The sequence below is a fragment of the Ranitomeya variabilis genome, chromosome 5 (genome assembly GCF_051348905.1).
Source record: "Ranitomeya variabilis isolate aRanVar5 chromosome 5, aRanVar5.hap1, whole genome shotgun sequence".
Taxonomy (NCBI): Eukaryota; Metazoa; Chordata; class Amphibia; order Anura; family Dendrobatidae; genus Ranitomeya; species Ranitomeya variabilis.
The window spans coordinates 442,726,552-442,748,836 of record NC_135236.1 but is presented as its reverse complement, the minus strand read 5'-3'; the positions used below and the strand labels follow the sequence as shown (position 1 = coordinate 442,748,836).

The window sequence follows — 22,285 nt, the reverse complement described above, 5'->3', positions numbered from 1 at the left end:
TATTTTTCTGTGCCATGAGACTCTAGTTGGATGAAGTTAATCATGTTCTGCTGTTTGAGAGCAAAGATAGTCCTTTAACAAAATTTAATAGGCTGGTATTTAATGTGACTGCTTACTTAACAAAATAACTAGAGATGATTTTCTAATACAATTAGATTACTTTTCAGGCACAATGTAAAGTCCAGATGGGAAGAGGAGCCATGTTATAAAATGCCATGTCACATTAGTAGAGACCCGGCAGTGCTATAACAGCAGAATCCTCCCATAAGTGACCCAATTTTAAAAAGTACACTCCTGAATGGATTCATCCAGAGGTGTAATGAGCAACCTGACATCACAGGTGTTTCACAGAATTTTATACCAAGAAGAAAATATAATTACATTTTTTGGCCACTAAAATGTTGTTTTAGCCCCAGATTTTACATTTTCACAAGGGCCCATAATTAATGTGGCAAAAACCATATGTGGCTCTACAGTAATGTTTGTCTCGGGTGGGAAGAAGTGCAATTTGACTTTTAGAAAAAATATGTATCTAAAATAGTTTGCAGACTCCATTTTCCACTTCAGAACAAAAGAAACTCCCCTCAACTAATATCATTTTGGAAATTACACACCTCTGGAATCTCATCTACGGGTGTAGTGAAAATTTTGACTCCATGGTTGTTTTCCAGAAATAAGTACGCAGTTGATATTGGAAAGTGAAAATGGCAAATATACCATTGTAGTGCCCAATACATGCTGCTTGTTTTCAGTGGGTTGAGTTGAAGTTTTTATTAGTACCATTTGGAGATACATAACATTTTGGATGGCTTTTTAAGCTAGGTTCACATTTATCCTGTCGTCTTTACTCAGTACTTACATCTGGATTTCCATTTACATATCAAAATACATAACTGAGACAGAATCCTGGAAGATCCATTCATTATAATGATGCAGGCAAAATTAAGGGGTCATTACACTACAAGAAAATCATGAATAATCACTGTTATAGTCACTTGTTTTGCGATTATCTTGTAGTGTAAAATGCTTGTTCATCAGGTGAAACGATCTTTCGCACAATGTAAAAATCATCATTCTCGGCAGTGCATCATTGAGTGGAAACAGGACTCACACTGCCAAGAACCAGAACAGCCTATGTGCTATGAGCAATCTAGTATAGATTAATCAGTTCTGACTGTTTGCTTTGTACTGCCCTTGTAAACAGGCAGTCAAACAACCGCTGATTGATTAAAGATACCTATTGGCATCCATATAGTGCCGTCAGTGGGGCCGTATAAATGGACCTTAATTCTTGATTCTGTCTGTCCGTTTTGCAAAGTTGTCCATCTTTTTAGAGGTGCGCTGTGGTCATCCGTAGTCATGAGTGAATATACTCTTTACTCGAGATTTCTCAAGCACGCTCGGGGGTCCTCCGAGTATTTTTTAGTGCTCGGAGATTTAGTTTTTCTTGCCGCAGCTGAATGATTTACATCTGTTAGCCAGCATAAGTACGTGTGGGGGTTGCCTGGTAATGAGTATATTCGCTCATCACTAGTTGTCCGCGCTATTTTGCTTGCCTAAAAAGATGGTACACCGCTGTAAAAGAGGTCATATGAAGTGACAAGTGTTTCTATCTGTCTCATTGCAGTAATGGTCCATGGAGGGTTCTGTCTGAGTCATGTTTTTCAGAGATTTGGACAAACCCCCGGAGTAAGTGCTTAGTGAAGATAGCAGGATAAATGTGAGATGAGCCTTAGTTTTGGAGGCAGAATGAACAAATCAACAGCAGGTGAAGAATTTGCTTATTTTGTTTACATCACTTGCCATGCAATATAAAGGAAAATACTGCTCTATTGTTTAGGTCAGTATAATTACAATGATACTAGATTTATATCGTTAGTTTTATGCTTTGTTACTTTTATGCACCAAAGACACTTTAAAAAAATATATTATTTATTTGCATTGCCAAATATTGAGAGCTATAATTTTTCCATTTTTCTGCCAAAAGCGTCCTATGAGGGCCTGTCTTTGTGACATGAGTTGAAGTTTTTACTCGTTCCATTTTGCGAGGCATTATAAATAAAAAATTTAGTAATTGTATTTAATATTTTTCATGCCATTCACAATGTGATAAACGTGACAAGACAGCTTTTTTTTTCGAGTAAGTATGATTACAATAACAGATTTATATACAGTGGGGAAAATAAGTATTTGATACGCTGAAGGTTTTACAAATTTTCCCACCTACAAATAATGGTAAATCTCTAATTTTTATTTTAGATACTATTCAACCGTGAGAGTCAAAATCTTAAAAAAATCCAGATAATCTCATTGAAGGATGTTTAGATAATTAATTTGCATTTTATTGCAGGAAATAAGTATTTGACACAATAGAAAAACAAAACTTAATATTTGGTACAGAAACCTTTGTTTTCAATTGCAAAGGGCAGAAGTTTCCTGTAGTACTTTCCAAGTTTGCACATACTATAGCATGGATTTTGGCCCACTTCTCCATAAAGATCTGTTCCACATATTTCAGGTGGCTAGGCTACTCTAGGACCTTAAAATGATTCTTACTGAGCAACTACTTAGTTGCCTTGGTTGTGTGTTTTGGGTCATTGTCATGCTGGAAGACCCAGCCATGACCCATCTTCAATGCTCTTACAGAGGGAAGATAGGAGGTTGTTGGCCAAATTGTTTGATGTTGGTCCCATCTAACCACATAACCTTCACAAATGCCTCATATTTATCATCTAGATGGTCACTGGCGGCTTCAAGAGGGCCTGGACATGTGCTTGCATGTGCAGGGGGACCTTGCATGCGCTGCAGGATTTTAATCCATGATCACGTAGTGTGTTACTAATGATATTGTTTGAGACTGTGGTCCCAGTTCTTTTCAGGTCATTGAACTCTTGTGTAATTTTGGGCTGATTCCTGACCTTTCTCAGTGTCATCCTTACCCCATGAGGTGAGCTCTTGCATTGAGCCCCAGATGAAGGATGATTGACAGCCATCTTTTGTTTCTTCCATTTTCTAATAATTATGCCAGCAGTTGTTGTCTACTCACCACACTGCTTGTCTATTGTCCTGTAGCCCATCCCAGTCTTGGGCAGGCCTACAATTTTGCCCCTGGTGTCCTTAGACAGCCATTTAGTTTTGGCCTTGGTGGAGAGGCTGGAGTGTGATTGATTGAGTGTGGACAGTTGTCTTTTATACAGGTAATGAGTTCCAACAGGTGCAATTAATACAGGTAATGAGTGCAGAGTGGGAGGGAATCATAAAGAAAAATTAACAGGTCTGTAAGAGACAGAATTCTTGCTGGTTGGTAGGTGATCAAATACCTTTTTCTTGCAATAAAAAGTAAATCTATTATGTAAAAATCATACAATGTGATTTTCTGGACCTTTTTTTAAAATTCTGTCTCTCACAGTTGATGTGTACCTACGATAAAAAATACAGACTTCACCATTCTTTGTAGGTGGAAAAACTTTCAAAATCATCAGTGTATCAATTAGTTGTTTTCCCAACTGTAGATTTTTTTGTTTTGCTAGTTTTGTACGCTAAAAAAATATATATTTTTGCATCACTGTTCTCTTAGAGTCATTCTTTATTTTTCCACTAGCAGAGTTGTCAGAGCTTGTTATTTGCAGGATGAGATAACATTTACAGGGATACCATTTTTATTTATGTACATCTTTTTGATTGCATTTTGTTTCACTTTTTATTTAGCGTTGTGATGAAAGAGTATTGTTTTTGCCGTGTTTCCTTTTTTTAGTGTTCACTTTTTCCTTATACATTGTAAGCTTTCGAGCAGGGCCCTCATTCCTCCTGTAACTGTTGAAATCTATTACATTGTATTGTTTTTAATGTTTCTACATGTCCCTGCTTAATTGTAAAAAAAAGTGCTGCGGCATGTGTTAGTGCTATAAAAATAATAATAATTATTATTATTGGGTTAAAGTGAGTGGCAGTATTATGTATCGGGCCATTCTAGACACGAGGATATGAACATAAAAATATGCATTTCTTGGAAAAGCATTTTTTTATGATGTTTTTTATTTACTTTAAAATATGTGTTTATTTCTACTCAGGCCTTCTATGGGACTTCAAACTTTTATTGGCCTGATTGTTGGTTTAACCCCGTTATGACCTTGGTCGTATACGTCCAAGGCCGTCCCCCTGTTTGTTATGGGATCCGGCGATGAGCCCACAACTTTTCAGGCACATATCAGTGCCTGACTAATCCACCTGTCCCCCCGCTATTCCCCGGCCTCTCCCCTCTGTCAATCCCTTCACTTGCTCCCCATTACCCTGAGACTCCAGTACAAAAGCCTAACCATGACATACAAAGCTATCCACAACCTGTCTCCTCCATACATCTGTGACCTCGTCTCCGGGTACTTTCCTGCACGCAACCTCCGATCCTCACAAGATCTCCTTCTCTACTCCCCTCTTATCTCCTCTTACCACAATCGCATACAAGATTTCTCTCGCGCATCACCTCTTCTCTTGAACTCTCTACCACAACACATCAGACTCTCGCCTACCATCGAAACCTTCAAAAAGAACCTGAAGACCCACCTCTTCCGACAAGCCTATAACCTGCAGTAACCACCGATTGACAAAACCACTGCACGACCAGTTCTACCCTCACCTACTGTATCCTCACCCATCCCTTGTAGATTGCGAGCCATCGCGGGCAGGGTCCTCTCTCCTCCTGTACCAGTTGTAACTTGTATTGTTCAAGATTATTGTACTTGTTTTTATTATGTATACCCCTCCTCACATGTAAAGCGCCATGGAATAAATGGTGCTATAATAATAAATAATAATAATAATAATATCAGCTGATCTCATCAGCTGACATGTGCCCCTAACAGCCGCGGGGTATACATTGCACTTCTATACCCATTCTACATCGCTTTAGCATTTAAGGCCAGCTTTTCTATAGTTTTTAAAAACTCTGTCTGTAGAAAATAAAGTGTGTTGATAACAATAGGCTCAGAGTACTGCTCAAAATTGTTCATATCTCACGTACCTACCTTATTAACATCATAATTAGGGATTAGCTACCCGTGGAAATTCCAAAGTTCGGTTCGAGTACCAGAATTGTACCCGAACTAGAACCCGATCCTCATGCAATTGAAGGGGACCTGAACTTTGGATCTGGAAAATCTCTCTCCTTCCCGAACTGTAAAACTGACTCCCAGGTTAACTTAGTGTTTCGAGTTCAGCACCGGACAATAGCTGTACAATACGAACCATAGTCTTTACAGTTCGTGTTCGCTCATCTCTACTCATAATAAGTTCAGATTCTCATGGAGAATTTATGGTGTTGATCCTCAGGCACTTCTTCCTGCATATCACATATCCCTGACCCGAGTGTAATCTCAAGGACAAGTTTATAGTACATCAGGCACTGCAGCGTTTGTGCAGTGCAGAATGTTAAGGAGCTCCAGATAATGTTTTACATATACATTATTGGCCCAGAAACTAGGTATCTCGAAAGGCAAGAACATCTGTATCACATGCATTCTATTCCCATTTTCACGGAAGGAAATGAGCTCTTCTAGGAACTGTAAAAATTAGCATTACACTATGTCACATGGTTGAAATGTTCTGTTCCTTGCAATATAATATTCATGCAGCCATTTAAAATGAGATTTAAGTTTGAGATTGCATTTCTGAACAAAGGATTAAGTGAAATGATGAAACAAATAGTCCATTGCTTTATAAGGATAACATTTGCAATAACCATTATGTTTAAACAAGAAATACAATTTATTATATCAAATATTCTGCACCTATTCCACAATCATGAAGATCTCAGAACGGCTGATACGACTACTTGAGGGACCATTGAGTCGCTAGTTTATCCTATAACTGGTTATATGGCTGGATGTGTCAACCTCATATTCAACTCAACTTCAAGGAAGTAGATAGTGTACAGGCTGCTAGCTTTAAAAAGCATTGTTCAGTGGGTGTGCATATTGATAGCCATTTCAGGCAAGCGGAAAGACACACAATAGAATCCATTAATTATAATATATGCTTACCAAACAATAGTTTACCAAGAGACAATTGCTTAATCATGGAAGTAAATAAAACACGGAGTAATGCAATGTTTGGCAAGAAACCTCTGTTTCCATAATTTGTATAACATCAGCTGTTAACACGAATGCGCTAGCTCGAATAGTACATTTTGGATCTGGCGTAAGGGTAGGCCATTAAAAAATGCCTTTACAAAAAAGAGTCATACAGTGGCACTTACTGGTAAACACCAATCTACTTTATTGTTTCACACTAAACAATGGCTATTTTGTGCATCCTTTGGACCCCAAAAACAAGGCTGAGGCCACATGGCAACTCTGGCCAGTACACAAATCACATGGCTGTAGATCACTTATTCTACTGTGACATCGCAGCATAATGCAAGTGAATAGGGTACCACAACCGCGACATGCAAGTTACAAAAAAAATTTGACTGGGTTAAACTTTTTGTCACTTACTTGTTGTGGTTGCAGACCCATTGGGTCTCAATGAGATAACATTCACCTGAATTACGCTACCATGTAGTGGCAGCAAATTGTGATCTTTGACTATGTGACCTGTGTCCCTGTCAAAGGCGTCATGTAGCCCAAGCCTTAATGGGTTTGACTTTCACCAGTTAGGAGTGCAGCTATCTGTCAGGTTTACTTTATGGATGGCTGAACCCCCTAGATATAAAATTCCTCCATTATATGTCCTTAATTCATTTTGACATGTGAGACAATGCCAACTACCTGTCATTCTGCATTCTGCTATTGTCTTTGTCATTCAGTGACACTCCCTTTGACGTCATGTGTGTGGCCATAAATCCTGCGCCTGCTCATTCTGCCTGCCATTGCGCCTCTGCACTGTGGCAAATTCACTTTTACTGGGATCAGAAGCTACAGTGACTCTCCGTCACCTGCGCACATCAAAATTGAAGACAGTGCCCACATAAGGGCGAAACAGTGCGGCGGGATGCAGAATGCGCAAGTCTGAGCATATGGCGTCAAAGGGACGTCTGAAGAGAAGGGGAGGAGAACTCTTGTATAATGAAGACTGGAGGTAGTCTTATTTTTCTGGGAAGCCTACACCCCATAGCCTGGAAGATAGAAGCTATGAATTTTACTACAGAAGGCATCATCCAGAAGGCACACATGTATGACTAATTTCAGCCGTTTACAACCTGTATGCTCATATTAGTAACTCAGAAAGCTCAAAAGGGTGACAGGATTCCATTTAAAAGGTGATAGGGGCAAATTTTGGGGGGTAATTTCAACTTCAATTAGTTCATACTAGTATCATACCTGCTTGCACAATGATACTACACTTAGGATTAAGTGATCCTATGCCATTTTTACTTATTACATGATCTATATTACAGTAAGTGTAGATTATGGGAAGTGCTGAATTGCGTTACCGACATACAGTATATAACTAAATTTATGCAACAGTTCTCTCGTATAAGAACATTTTCATAAATCTTTTCAATGGGGTAACCACATGTATAGGTAGAAGTGAAGTTATTTGAGTTTCTGGTGGAAGGAATTACCCATAGTTTGTGCAGACAGTATAGACATATGTTATATGACATGTCAGTTTGTTATAGACATTGTTAATTCTTTCTGCAGCCTGAGGAGTAACAGGAGATTGTGCCTCCCTGTAACAGTTTACGCATTGCATCCATATAAAATACTAGCAATAATATGCTTGACAGCTTTTTTTTTCAGGTGGATTTGGAGTGGGTTACTCTAAAACAGTGTTCCCCAAGTTCAGTCCTCAAGAGCCACCAACAGGTCATGTTTTCAGGATTTCCTTCGTATTGCCCAGGTGAGAATGCCATCATCTAGACCGCCAACAAATCCATCACCTGTGCAATACTAAGAAAATCCTGAAAACACAACCTGTTGGTGACTCTTGAGGACTGGAGTTGGGGAACACTGGTCTAAAATCATCTGAAAAAGAGCCCAGAAAACACTTAAAAGAATGAGCATGTTAATTTCTATGTAATAAAAAAAGGCTTTCTATTGTGCATTCAGGCTTTTTGGCATATTTTAACCACTTCAGGTTTCTAAAAAGGGCAAGAATTTAGCTGACCATTCATTCTTCAAGCGTTTTCTGTTTGGAAGATGATCTACACTTACAATAAAAGTCAATGGAAAGGCTAAATAGAATATGCTTTGAGTGTCTTTTGGAGTGTTCTGTGAGTGTTTTCACTTGAAAAAAGTATTTCATTTTTTGCTTAATTAATTTTGATATTTGGGTTGTCATTATAATTTAACCCCTTTATCCCCAAGGGTGGTTTGCATGTTAATGACAGGCCAATTTTTACAATTCTGACCACTGTCCCTTTATGAGGTTATAACTCTGGAACACTTCAACGGATCTCGGTGATTCTGACAATGTTTTCTCGTGATATATTGTACTTCATGATAGTGGCAACATTTCTTTGATGTGACTTGTGTTTATTTGTGAAAAAAATGGAAATTTGGCAAAAAATTTGAAAATTTCCCCCCAAAAATGAACATTTAACTTACATTCACAAAAAAATTACTTCAGATATAATTTTTTTTATTTTACCAAGGGTAGCAGGAGAAATTGGACCCAAAAAATTGTGCAATTTTTCCTGAGTGTGCTGATACCCCATATGTGGAGGTAAACCACTGTTTGGGTGCATGGCAGAGCTCGGAAGGGAAGGAGCGTCGTTAGACTTTTCAATGCAAAATTGGTTGAAATTGAGATCGGACGCCATGTCGCGTTTGGAGAACCCCTGATGTGCCTAAACAGTGTAAACCCCCAATTCTTACTCCAACCCTAACCCCAACACACCCCTAACCCTAATCCCAACCCTAACAATAACCCTAACCACAACCCTATCCCCAACACACCCCTAACCCTGATCACAACCCTTACCACAACCCTAAGCCAAACACACCCCTAACCCCAACACACCCCTAACCCTAATCCCAACCGTAACCATAATCCTAACCACACCCCTAACCCTAATCCCAACCCTAACCCTAATCCCAACTGTAAATGTAATCCCAACCCTAACCATAATCCAAACCCTAACTTTAGCCCCAACCTTAACCCTAACTTAAGCCCCAACCTTAACCCAAACTTTAGCCCCAACCATAACCCTAACTTTAGCCCTAACCCTAATGGGAAAATGGAAATACTTTTTTTATTTTATTATTTTTCCTTAACTAAGGGGTAAAAAAGGGGGGTTTGATTTACTATTTATAGCGAGTTTTAATGCTTGGCAGCTGTCACATGCTAAAAGACGCTATTTATTGCAGAAAATAGTTTTTGCATCACCACATTTTGACAGCTATAATTTTTCCATATTTTGGTCCACAGAGTCATGCGAGGTCTTGTGTTTTGTGGGACAAGTTGATGTTTTTATTGGTACAAGTTTTGGGCAAATGACAATTTTTGAATGGTTTTTATTATGATTTTTGTGAGGCAGAATGAACAAAAACCAGCAATTCATTAATTTCTTTTGGGGGGCGTTTATACTGTTCCGCGTGTGATAAAATTGATAAGGCAGTTTTATTCTTTGTTCAGTACGATTACAGTGAAACCTCTTTTTTATGTTTTGGCACTTTTTTACAATAAAATTATTTTATATAAAAAATAGTTTTTGCATCTCTTTATTCTGAGAGCTGTAACTTTTTTATTTTTTGCTGATGATGCTGTATGGCGGATCGTTTTTTGCTGGACAAGGTGGCGTTGTTAGTGGTACCATGTTTATTTATGTCCGTCTTTTTTATCGCATGTTATTCCACTTTTTGTTCAGCGGTATGATGATAAAGCATTGTTTTTTTTGCCTTTTTTTATGGGGTTCACTAAAGGGGTTAACTAGTGGGACAATTTTATAGGTTAGGTCGTTACGGACGTGGCAATACTAAATATGTGTACTTTTATTGTTTTTTTTATTAACATAAAGAAATGTATTTATTGGAAAAATATATATATTTTATTTTCTTTATTTAGGAATTTTAAAAAAAATATTTTTACACATACTAATATATATATATATATATATATATATATATATTATATATATATATATATATATTTTTTACATTGTCCCAGGATGGGACATCACTATATAAACTCAGATCGCTAATCTGACACTTTGCACTGCACTGTATCAGATCAGCAATCTGACAGGCATTGAAGGAGGCTTGCCAATGCCTGCTCTCAGCAGGCACCGAGAAGCCACCTCCCTGCAGGACCCGAAGGACCTCATGGCCATCATGATGCCGGGGGTCTCGATCACATCATGTTGTTCTGAGTGAAACACGCAGAGAGCCCCCTCCCTGCACGATGCTTCTCTTTGCCACCGGAATGCTGCGATCTTGTTTGATCGCAGTGTTCCAGGAGTTAAAGTGTCGGGAGCGGTCCGTGACCACTCCTGGCACTTAGTGCCAGGTGTCAGCTTAGAGAATCAGCTGACACCCGGCCCCGATCGGCCGCACACCACCCGTGTGTGTGGCCAATTGGCTTCAACGTACTCTCCCGTCCATGGCCATACGGGCCCGGGTTGCATGGACAGGATAGTACGTCAGATGTCAGAACGGGATTACAAAGAGAAAACACAGTCGTTTGACAATAAATGGCTTCACCCAACCACTAACCATGAGTGGAGAAAAAGTTGTGGTGTTATCAATCAAATTCTCTGAAAAAAGGCCAAGAAAGAAGAAATTCTGCTGGGGTGTGTAAACTTTTGAGCACAACTGTACATGTCCTCTGGTCCTGGGTCAAAAAACGGCAAATCCCCGCAGATCACAGTATGCGCACTGGGGGCATTCATAAATCTGCAGTCACACAGAGTGATTTCAGACTTATTGATTTGGACCAGACAACCCCTTTAATTATATTGTGTAGTGGAATGATGACTAGTAACAAAATACTCCTGCATAAGAAAGAAGAAGCTCCCATAAACAGTAGATTCAAGATGCATGAACCTGACAATTTTGGCAACCATTTTATATGTATTAAAAGGGTTATACACTACTCAGACAATCTTTTCTCAATTTCAGTGTTCCCCCATGTAGAGTGAAAACACTTTATACTCATCTCTGGTGCCAGCGCCGCCCCAGTGACTTTGGTATGGGGTCTCCAAAGGCTTGCATGACATTTTTTCGTCACATGAGTCCTACTGCCAATCAGTGGCCGCTAATGGGCCACTTACTCTTGAGTGAGATTACTTTGGGAGAGTGGCACCAGAGATGAGTATGAGTCTTTATTTTTATAGGCTTTATTTAGTCTTTATTATTATGAGGTGTTTTTAATCTACATGAAGGAATATCATAATTGAGAAGGGGGTTGTCCACTACTCGAGGCCAGCCAGAGGAAGATAGAGCAGTTTAGAACAAAATGTAATCTTTTGCCAGCAGCTTATTTTACTCGAGCTATATAAAATATGTGAACGCTTGTCCCATCTTTCATGTGTATTGAGGTGTTGGGAGAGACAGCTATCAACCAAAGGAATGTTTGACCAACATTTTATCACAATCGTATCATATGAAAGCCCTGTGACAGAGTCACTGGCATAGTATGTGAAGGGAGCTATGTGTAACTGCACATACCGCTGTCAGTGATGTAAAACCAGATTGTTTTTACCTACAGCACGCTAAGTGCTGTGATGGATAATAGGAACCTATGTTTGGGCTGGTTTTAGTGGATTTCCATAGAGCGGGAGGGCAGTGGTCCACCGTATCTCCACCTGCTGAGTCCTGACAGGACCTGTGTGAGGTCATGGTCATGTGACCATCACATAGGGTGTTAAATACCTGGGCCATGAGAGTCAGTGGGTGTCATGTCTTCAGTGAGCAGGAACTCCCAGATAGCTCCCGGAGGAGCTAAGGACTGTGCAGGATAACTGCAGGTTGAAACCTGCAGAGAAAGGACTCTGTGATACTTTATTTGTTTTGCTTTACATTAAATCAGGAAGGCTCTGCTTTTGTTTTTCTGAACCCTGCCTTGGTGTATGCTGACATTAATAAACCAGCAGGTGTTTCACCACCAAACCACCAAAGTGTTCCTGTGTCTACCTGAAGAAGCAGCTATGCATAGCAATCCCTCACAGCCCACACACATGAGATAGCTGGTGTTAGACTGTGTTGGAAGGACACTTTCTACTACCTCATGCTGGAGCCACTACAATAACTTTTTTGGGTGGGTGTGTGTAGTAGGGTTGAGCGAAACGGGTCGATCATTTTCAAAAGTCGCCGACTTTTGGCTAAGTCGGCGTCTCATGAAACCCGATCCGACCCCTGTGCTTGTCGGCCATGCGGTACGCGACTTTCGCGCCAAAGTCGCGTTTCAATGACGCGAAAAGCGCCATTTCTCAGCCAATGAAGGTGAACGCAGAGTGTGGGCAGCGTGATGACATAGATCCTGGTCCCCACCATCTTAGAGAAGGGCATTGCAGTGATTGGCTTGCTGTCTGCGGCGTCACAGGGGCTATAAAGGGGCGTTCCCGCCGACCGCCATCTTACTGCTGCTGATCTGAGCTTAGGGACAGGTTGCTGCCGCTTCATCAGAAGCAGGGAGAGCGTTAGGCAGGGTCCACTAACCACCAAACCGCTTGTGCTGCAGCGATTTCCACTGTCCAACACCACCTTCGGTGTGCAGGGACTGTGGAAGCTATTTTTTTTTTTTTTTCCCCTCAGCGCTGTAGCTCATTGGGCTGCCCTAGAAGGCTCCGTGATAGCTGTATTGCTGTGTGTACGCCACTGTGGAAACCAACTGCTTTTTTCAAAGCACATATCCTCTTGTTCCTTCCTTTCTGCACAGCTATCTTTTCTGTTTTTCCACACTTTTTATTTAATTTGTGCATCAGTCCACTCCTATTGCTGCCTGCCATACCTGGCTTACATTACTGCAGGGAGATAGTAATTGTAGGACAGTTTTTTTTTTTTTTTTGTTTTTTTTTTTTGTGGGAGATTAAGATTGGCATTTCTGCTACAGTGCCATCCCTGTGTGTGCCATCTCTCACTGAGTGGGCCATAGAAAGCCTATTTATTTTTTCCGTGATTTGTGTTCTAAAATCTACCTCAACACAAAAACAGTACATCAATCAGTGGGAGAAAAATATTGGCCTCAGTCAGGGCTTGTGTGCCACTGCTGTGTGTGCTATCTCTCATTCAGTGGGCTATAGCAAGCCTATTTTTTTTTTTTTTTTTTAATATTATTTGGTTTCTAATTCTCCCTGAAAAAAAAAAAAAAAACCTAAAAAAACAGTGGGAGAATAATATTGCCCTTTCAGCTTGTGTGCCAGTCTTGACTCCTGGGTGTGCCACCTCTCTCCCTCTCATTCAGTGGGCCATAGAAAGCCTATTTATTTTTTTTTAAATATTATTGGGTTTCTAAAGTCTCCCTGAAAAAACAAAAAATACATAAAAAAACAGTGGGAGAGTAATATTGCCCTTTCAGCTTGTGTGCCAGTCTTGACTCCTGGGTGTGCCACCTCTCTCCCTTTCATTCAGTGGGCCATAGAAAGCCTATTTATTTTTTCCGTGATTTGTGTTCTAAAATCTACCTCAACACAAAAACACTACATCAATCAGTGGGAGAAAAATATTGGCCTCAGTCAGGGCTTGTGTGCCACTGCTGTGTGTGCTATCTCTCATTCAGTGGGCTATAGCAAGCCTATTTTTTTTTTTTTTTTTTTAATATTATTTGGTTTCTAAAGTCTCCCTGAAAAAAAAAAAAAACCATAAAAAAACAGTGGGAGAGTAATATTGCCCTTTCAGCTTGTGTGCCAGTCTTGACTCCTGGGTGTGCCACCTCTCTCCCTCTCATTCAGTGGGCCATAGAAAGCCTATTTATTTTTTTTTTAAAATATTATTGGGTTTCTAAAGTCTCCCTGAAAAAACAAAAAATACATAAAAAAACAGTGGGAGAGTAATATTGCCCTTTCAGCTTGTGTGCCAGTCTTGACTCCTGGGTGTGCCACCTCTCTCCCTTTCATTCAGTGGGCCATAGAAAGCCTATTTATTTTTTCCGTGATTTGTGTTCTAAAATCTACCTCAACACAAAAACACTACATCAATCAGTGGGAGAAAAATATTGGCCTCAGTCAGGGCTTGTGTGCCACTGCTGTGTGTGCTATCTCTCATTCAGTGGGCTATAGCAAGCCTTTTTTTTTTTTTTTTTTTTTTTTTTAATATTATTTGGTTTCTAAAGTCTCCCTGAAAAAAAAAAAAAACCATAAAAAAACAGTGGGAGAGTAATATTGCCCTTTCAGCTTGTGTGCCAGTCTTGACTCCTGGGTGTGCCACCTCTCTCCCTTTCATTCAGTGGGCCATAGAAAGCCTATTTATTTTTTCCGTGATTTGTGTTCTAAAATCTACCTCAACACAAAAACACTACATCAATCAGTGGGAGAAAAATATTGGCCTCAGTCAGGGCTTGTGTGCCACTGCTGTGTGTGCTATCTCTCATTCAGTGGGCTATAGCAAGCCTATTTTTTTTTTTTTTTTTTTTTTTAATATTATTTGGTTTCTAAAGTCTCCCTGAAAAAAAAAAAAAAACATAAAAAAACAGTGGGAGAGTAATATTGCCCTTTCAGCTTGTGTGCCAGTCTTGACTCCTGGGTGTGCCACCTCTCTCCCTTTCATTCAGTGGGCCATAGAAAGCCTATTTATTTTTTCCGTGATTTGTGTTCTAAAATCTACCTCAACACAAAAACACTACATCAATCAGTGGGAGAAAAATATTGGCCTCAGTCAGGGCTTGTGTGCCACTGCTGTGTGTGCTATCTCTCATTCAGTGGGCTATAGCAAGCCTATTTTTTTTTTTTTTTTTTTAATATTATTTGGTTTCTAAAGTCTCCCTGAAAAAAAAAAAAAACCATAAAAAAACAGTGGGAGAGTAATATTGCCCTTTCAGCTTGTGTGCCAGTCTTGACTCCTGGGTGTGCCACCTCTCTCCCTCTCATTCAGTGGGCCATAGAAAGCCTATTTATTTTTTTTTTAAAATATTATTGGGTTTCTAAAGTCTCCCTGAAAAAACAAAAAATACATAAAAAAACAGTGGGAGAGTAATATTGCCCTTTCAGCTTGTGTGCCAGTCTTGACTCCTGGGTGTGCCACCTCTCTCCCTTTCATTCAGTGGGCCATAGAAAGCCTATTTATTTTTTCCGTGATTTGTGTTCTAAAATCTACCTCAACACAAAAACACTACATCAATCAGTGGGAGAAAAATATTGGCCTCAGTCAGGGCTTGTGTGCCACTGCTGTGTGTGCTATCTCTCATTCAGTGGGCTATAGCAAGCCTATTTTTTTTTTTTTTTTTTTAATATTATTTGGTTTCTAAAGTCTCCCTGAAAAAAAAAAAAAAACCATAAAAAAACAGTGGGAGAGTAATATTGCCCTTTCAGCTTGTGTGCCAGTCTTGACTCCTGGGTGTGCCACCTCTCTCCCTTTCATTCAGTGGGCCATAGAAAGCCTATTTATTTTTTGGTTTTTTTAATATTATTTGGTTTCTAAAGTCTCCCTGAAAATAAAAAAAAAAAATACATAAAAAAACAGTGGGAGAGTAATATTGCCATTTCAGCTTGTGTGCCAGTCTTGACTCCTGGGTGTGCCACCTCTCTCCCTCTCATTCAGTGGGCCATAGAAAGCCTTGTTTTTTTGTTTTTTTTTTAATATTATTTGGTTTCTAAAGTCTCCCTGAAAATAAAAAAAAAAAACATAAAAAAACAGTGGGAGAGTAATATTGCCATTTCAGCTTGTGTGCCAGTCTTGACTCCTGGGTGTGCCACCTCTCTCTCTAATTGTGGGCCATAGAAAGCCTATTTATTTTTTGGTTTTTTTAATATTATTTGGTTTCTAAAGTCTCCCTGAAAATAAAAAAAAAAAATACATAAAAAAACAGTGGGAGAGTAATATTGCCCTTTCAGCTTGTGTGCCAGTCTTGACTCCTGGGTGTGCCACCTCTCTCCCTTTCATTCAGTGGGCCATAGAAAGCCTATTTATTTTTTGGTTTTTTTAATATTATTTGGTTTCTAAAGTCTCCCTGAAAATAAAAAAAAAAAATACATAAAAAAACAGTGGGAGAGTAATATTGCCATTTCAGCTTGTGTGCCAGTCTTGACTCCTGGGTGTGCCACCTCTGTCCCTCTCATTCAGTGGGCCATAGAAAGCCTTGTTTTTTTTTTTTTTTTTAAATATTATTTGGTTTCTAAAGTCTCCCTGAAAATAAAAAAAAAATACATAAAAAAACAGTGGGAGAGTAATATTGCCATTTCAGCTTGTGTGCCAGTCTTGACTCCTGGGTGTGCCACCTCTCTCTCTAATTGTGGGCCATAGAAAGCCTTTTTATTTTTTTCCTTCATTTGTGTTTTAAAATCAACCTCAACACAAAAACACTACATCAATCAGTGGGAGAAAAATATTGGCCTCAGTCAGGGCTTGTGTGCCACTCCTGTGCGTGCCATCTCTCATTCAGTGGGCCATAGAAAGCCTTGTTTTTTTGTTTTTTTTTTAAATATTATTTGGTTTCTAAAGTCTCACAGAGAAAAAAAAAAAAATAAATTAGGTGGGAGATTAATATTGACATTAGTGCTTGAGTGACAGTCCTGCGTGTGTGTCATCTCTGTGATTTGGTGTCACAGAAAACAGAGTGTGTAACATTGTGCCTGATTTTCCTTGTGGTCTCACCAACCTGTTAAGGGATATTGAAATCATACTGAAGTTATAGCTCACCGTGTAAGTTGTTTGACAGCAACAAATAAAGTTACTTTGGTTACGATTTTTAAACAATGAGGAAGTCTGGTGCAAGAGGTCGTCGTGGGCGTTCATTGTCAGCTGGTAATGATGGTAGTGGTAGTGGAGCATCAGGTGGTCGTGGGGATAAAAATATTCCACCTAAGTCTGGAGCTGTGGAGCCAGTTTCGTCGTCAGGCTACACAAGGCCTCGAACGCTCTCTTTTCTGGGAGTAGGAAAACCGCTTTTAAAGGCTGAGCAGCAACAGCAAGTTTTGGCTTACATTGCAGACTCAGCCTCTAGCTCTTTTGCCTCCTCTTCCGAAACTGGTAAATGTAAAAGCAGCGCGTCGCTTGTGGATGTTCACGGTCAGGGACAAGTCGCTTCCTTGTCCTCCTCAGCAAAAACTACAACAAGAGAGAAGGATGCAGCAGGCGACACAACGGGTCACTCCATGGAGCTCTTTACACATACCGTCCCTGGCTTAGAAAGTGAAACATTTAACAGGCCATGCCCATTACAAGTAGATTCTGACATGGAGTGCACTGATGCACAGCCACAGCCAGAGTACTATGCTGCTCCTTTGACTCAGACCACCACATTGCCCTCTCAGGGTACAGATCCACAATCAGACCCTGATGAGACTATGTTGCCCCGCCACGAACGCTATACCACCGACCGACACAGTGACACAGACGAAGTTGCACACGAGCTCGAAGAGGAGGTAATAGATGACCCAGTTATTGACCCCGATTGGCAGCCATTGGGGGAACAGGGTGCAGGCGGCAGTAGTTCAGAAGCGGAGGTGGAGGAGGGGCCGCAGCAGGCATCAACATCGCAACAGGTTCCATCTGCCGGGCCCGTATCTGGCCCAAAACGCGTGTCAAAGCCAAAACCTGTTGGAGGACAGCGTGGCCATCCGGTTAAAGCTCAGTCTGCAATCCCTGAAAAGGGATCCGAGTCTAGGAAGAGTGCAGTCTGGCATTTTTTTAAACAACATCCAACTGATCAGCGCAAAGTCATCTGTCAAAAATGTTCAACTAGCTTAAGCAGAGGTCAGAATCTGAAAAGTCTAAATACTAGTTGCATGCATAGACACTTAACCACCATGCATTTTCAAGCCTGGACTAACTACCAAACGTCCCTTAAGGTTGTAGCACCCTCGGCCAATGAAGCTAGTCAGCAACGCAACATCCCTTCCGTCACTGTAAGGCCACCATTTTCCGCACCACCGGCAGTATCTGTGCAGGTTTCTTTGCCAGCCAAAAGCAGTCAGGGTCAGGGAATCACCAGTTTAGTAGGAGGAAATATTGCATCTAGGGCACCGGCGGAAACAATACCGTCTCCAACCGTCTCTCAGTCTGCCATGTACACCGGCACACCCGAAAGTTCCACGATCTCCTGCTCTCCAGTCCAGCTCACCCTACATGAGACTCTGGTTAGAAAAAGGAAGTACTTATCCTCGCATCCGCGTACACAGGGTTTTAACGCCCACATAGCTAGACTAATCTCGTTAGAGATGATGCCCTACCGTTTAGTTGAAAGCGAAGCTTTTAAAGCCCTGATGGAGTACGCTGAACCACGATACGAGCTACCTAGTCGACACTTTTTTTCCAGAAAAGCCATCCCAGCCCTGCACCAGCATGTTAAACAGCGCATCGTCCATGCACTTAGGCAATCTGTGAGTACAAAGGTGCACCTGACTACAGATGCATGGACCAGTAGGCATGGCCAGGGACGTTATGTGTCCATCACGGCACACTGGGTGAATGTGGTGGATGCAGGGTCCACAGGCGACATCAATTTAGGGACAGTTGTGCCTAGCCCACGGTCTAGGAAACAGTTGGCTGTAGGCGTTCGCACCCCCTCCTCCTCCTCCTCGTCCTCCTGCAGAAGCTACAGCTCTTCCACAGAACGCAGTCGGCCAACCACTCCATCGGCAGATGACACTGTTGCACACCAGTTGTCCCATTATGGGCCAGCTACTGCCAAGCGTCAGCAGGCTGTATTGGCTATGAAGTGTTTGGGCGACAACAGACACACCGCGGAAGTTCTGTCCGAGTTCTTGCAACAAGAAACGCAGTCGTGGCTGGGCACAGTAGATCTTGAGGCAGGCAAGGTAGTGAGTGATAACGGAAGGAATTTCATGGCTGCCATCTCCCTTTCCCAACTGAAACACATTCCTTGCCTGGCTCACACCTTAAACCTGGTGGTGCAGTGCTTATTGAAAACTTATCCTGGGTTCTCCGACCTGCTCCTCAAAGTGCGTGCACTTTGCTCACATATCCGACGTTCGCCTGTACACGCCAGCCGTATGCAGACCTATCAGCGGTCTTTGAACCTTCCCCAGCATCGCCTAATCATAGACGTTGCAACAAGGTGGAACTCAACACTGCACATGCTTCAGAGACTGTGCGAACAGAGGCGTGCTGTTATTTATTTGTGGGAGGATACACGGGCAGGCAGTAGGATGGCAGACATGGAGTTGTCAGGTGTGCAGTGGTCGAAGATACAAGACATGTGTCAAGTCCTTCAGTGTTTTGAGGAATGCACACGGCTGGTTAGTGCAGACAACGCCGTAATAAGCATGAGCATCCCCCTAATGCGTCTGCTGATGCAAAGTTTGACGCACATAAAGGAGCAGGCGTCTGCACCAGAGGAAGAGGGAAGCCTTGATGACAGTCAGCCATTGTCTGGTCAGGGCAGTGTACAGGACGAGGTAGCGGGCGAAGAGGAGGTGGAGGACGAGGAGGATGATGGGGATGAGTATATTTTTAATGCGGAAACTTTCACGGGGGCACAGGAAATTGGTTGCGTGTCACGGCCGGGTTCTGGTTTTTTGAGGGACACAAGTGACGTAGATTTGCCTGCAACTGCCCCTCAACCAATCACAACCGGAGATTTGACAACTGGAACTTTGGCCCACATGGCGGATTATGCCTTACGTATCCTAAAAAGGGACACACGCATTACGAAAATGATGAACGATGACGATTACTGGTTGGCCTGCCTCCTTGATCCACGCTATAAAGGCAAATTGCAAAATATTATGCCACATGAGAACTTGGAACTAATATTAGCAACCAAACAATCAACTCTTGTTGACCGTTTGCTTCAGGCATTCCCAGCACACAGCGCACGTGATCGTTCTCACACAAGCTCCAGGGGGCAGCAGACTAGGAGTGTTAGGGGTGCACACATCAGAAGTGGCGTTGGACAGAGGGGTTTTCTGACCAGGTTGTGGAGTGATTTTGCTATGACCGCAGACAGGACAGGTACTGCTGCATCAATTGAAAGTGACAGGAGACAACATTTGTCCAGTATGGTTACTAACTATTTTTCATCCCTTATCGATGTTCTCCCTCAACCGTCATTCCCATTTGATTACTGGGCCTCCAAATTAGACACCTGGCCAGAATTGGCAGAATATGCATTGCAGGAGCTTGCTTGCCCGGCAGCAAGTGTCCTATCAGAAAGAGTATTCAGTGCTGCAGGTTCAATATTAACCGAAAAAAGGACTCGTCTGGCTACCCAAAATGTTGACGATCTAACATTCATTAAAATGAACCACAACTGGATTTCGAAATCTTTTGCCCCACCTTGCCCGGCCGACACCTAGCTTTCCTATGAAAAGCTCTTGCCTGTGAATTACTTTTCTAATGTCTAATTTGCTGCAGCTGATTGTACAGCATACGACATGTTTACACCTCCCTAAATGGCAAAACTCCCCACACGGGGCCGTGGTATCGCGACTTGGCGCAAGCACCCGTGAGACTGCTGTTTGTCTGAAGAGGTGGGTGTGCTCGCTTTTGGTTGACGGCATTGCTACTGGGTCCCTCATAGTACAATGTAGTGTCTCTGGCGGTGGTGGTGCGCACCCAACGTCAGACACACCGTTGTAACATGAGGGGCCCTGGGGCGGTCCCGCCGGCCTCAAGAGAGTTCCCCCCTACCCCAGCTCAAAATGTGCTCTACCACGTGCAAAATTATGTCGCACAGCTCCACCAATCTTTAGTCTATTCGCTGACATCATTCAATGTCTGGCACTGACAATACAAATTTGTAGACATCTATGATGCAACTTAAAGTAGTCTGTGTCTGTGTCCTATATTGGCACCATTAAATAGTTACTGCCAAATTACAATGTCAGAAACTCAGTAGATGAGCCCACCCCTGTACCTAAGTATGCCACCTTTTTTTTTTGTTTTGGTTGTTTTGCGAGACATTAACATCTATTTATATTTTGGGAGTACTGGGACAGACACTCCTTGCACTACTCCTCCACTCACCACCAAGCTGCCTGTGTATCCATGTAACCGCTGTAAAACTGCCATGAGCCTATTGTTTGTTATTTTAGGCCTTTGATAGCCTGTCTGCGGTCCCTACTTTAAATACTCCTCCACTGACCACCAAGCTGCCTGCCCGTGTATCCATGTAACCGCTGTGAAACTGCCATGAGCCTATTGTTTGTTATGTTAGGCCTTTGATAGCCTGTCTGCGGTCCCTACTTTAAATACTCCTCCACTGACCAGACCACTGCTGCCCGTGTACCCCTGGAACCAATTATAAAGTGCCTACAGCCAGCCCATTTTCTTATGTTAGGCCTTTGAAGCCTGTCTGCGGTCCCTACTTTAAATACTCCTCCACTCACCACCACCAAGCTGCCTGCCCGTGTATCCATGTAACCGCTGTGAAACTGCCATGAGCCTATTGTTTGTTATTTTAGGCCTTTGATAGCCTGTGTGCGGTCCCTACTTTAAATACTCCTCCACTCACCACCAAGCTGCCTGCCCGTGTATCCATGTAACCGCTGTGAAACTGCCATGAGCCTATTGTTTGTTATTTTAGGCCTTTGATAGCCTGTGTGCGGTCCCTACTTTAAATACTCCTCCACTCACCACCAAGCTGCCTGCCCGTGTATCCATGTAACCGCTGTGAAACTGCCATGAGCCTATTGTTTGTTATGTTAGGCCTTTGATAGCCTGTCTGCGGTCCCTACTTTAAATACTCCTCCACTGACCAGACCACTGCTGCCCGTGTACCCCTGGAACCAATTATAAAGTGCCTACAGCCAGCCCATTTTCTTATGTTAGGCCTTTGAAGCCTGTCTGCGGTCCCTACTTTAAATACTCCTCCACTGACCAGACCACTGCTGCCCGTGTACCCCTGGAACCAATTGTAAAGTGCCTACAGCCAGCCCATTTTCTTATGTTAGGCCTTTGAAGCCTGTCTGCGGTCCCTACTTTAAATACTCCTCCACTCACCACCACCAAGCTGCCTGCCCGTGTATCCATGTAACCGCTGTGAAACTGCCATGAGCCTATTGTTTGTTATTTTAGGCCTTTGATAGCCTGTCTGCGGTCCCTACTTTAAATACTCCTCCACTCACCACCAAGCTGCCTGCCCGTGTATCCATGTAACCGCTGTGAAACTGCCATCATGAGCCTATTGTTTGTTATGTTAGGCCTTTGATAGCCTGTCTGCGGTCCCTACTTTAAATACTCCTCCACTGACCAGACCACTGCTGCCCGTGTACCCCTGGAACCAATTATAAAGT

At 41.9% G+C, this 22,285-nt stretch overlaps 1 protein-coding gene across 2 annotated transcripts in view; it reads left to right on the top strand.

Moving 5' to 3' along the window:
- Positions 1-22,285, top strand: part of LOC143776220 (monocarboxylate transporter 2-like) — a 208,429-nt gene that overhangs the window by 119,154 nt on the left and 66,990 nt on the right. The gene's annotated exons all lie outside the window — the stretch shown is intronic.